Source organism: Amphimedon queenslandica, unplaced genomic scaffold (assembly GCF_000090795.2).
Source record: "Amphimedon queenslandica unplaced genomic scaffold, v1.1 AMPQUscaffold_12746, whole genome shotgun sequence".
NCBI classification, from domain to species: domain Eukaryota; kingdom Metazoa; phylum Porifera; class Demospongiae; order Haplosclerida; family Niphatidae; genus Amphimedon; species Amphimedon queenslandica.
Window position 1 is genome coordinate 1 of NW_003547018.1, and position 1112 is coordinate 1112.

Below are 1112 nucleotides of genomic sequence, written 5' to 3' on the forward strand. Positions count from 1 at the left end.
TATATAATAATAATAATAACAATTAATTAATATTTTATGCTTTATACATGTATTTTGTGTAGTTTACAGTAAATTAAAAGTGTCCAGTATCATACTGGAAATATTGGCATAAGTTAAATTTAACAATTAATTTTACAAAATTTATTTTTGATATATCAGTGATTAGTATCATGTCATTGAACATGTAAAGAAATGAAACAAAATGGAGTGTATTTTATATTGACAGGTGCTCATACAACACCCAACCAACCAATATTAATAGTCTACCAATATCACCAACTACACTGTATAATATATTATATTTGTCACATGACATTAGTGTTACATGAGGCTAGTCCTCACATGATGGTATGTTGTATATGTTGATTCCTAATAGTTTGGTCTATGCTTTCCTCCTCAATTCATTACACAATAGACCTCCTTTAGTAATAGCCTCTCCTCTTAATGATGTAATATCTACTGGATCTGAACTAATGGACTCCATTATAGACTGAAACTTATGAGCCTCCCAAACTAATGGAGAGGGAGGGAAGGAGAGTATTGGAGTATATTGAGTATTAGGTACAACTGGAGGGGAGGGAGTTATTGAAAGATGTTACCTTCAGTAAAGGTTTTTTATAGGAACTAGGAAGATCAGGTAGCTGCCATGTTATAATTATTTTATAACTAGCCACACCTTTCAAATTTGAAATAATTTTATAAATTTTTTCAATTTAAAAATTTTTTTAAATTTGAAATTTTAAGAAATTTCTGAAGTCCATGCAAAGTAAGTTGTTAAAAATTCACTATTGGTAGTGGTTTGTGTGGTTGTTCTTTTCTGTGTTTATCAATCAATGTCTTCTTTTTATCTTTAAAAGTATCTATCAGGTGATGATAAAGGTATCCTGTAATCTCTATATATTCAAGTGATGGATGGATGAAGATAGTTTCATATAAATGTTGTACTAGTTCTATCCAGTTAGATTGAAATGACTCTCCATTATATTGACACCCTATCCTCAGTAGTCTGATGGTTGTATGTGACTGTAACATGTTAGTAACAGCAGGTAATACCTGTTCATGAAACAATGGTGTCATTATTTGCTTCTTCTCTTCCCAACTACAGTTACTGT

At 30.5% G+C, this 1112-nt stretch overlaps 1 long non-coding RNA gene across 1 annotated transcript; it reads right to left on the reverse strand.

The window, feature by feature from the left end:
- Window positions 1-185: 185 nt before the first annotated feature.
- LOC109586913 (uncharacterized) lies at window positions 186-647 on the reverse strand. Its single transcript, XR_002187283.1, has 2 exons — window positions 600-647; window positions 186-513 (listed from the first exon to the last, which is right to left on the reverse strand). It is a non-coding gene; the product is annotated as an uncharacterized LOC109586913 (long non-coding RNA).
- Window positions 648-1112: the final 465 nt, after the last annotated feature.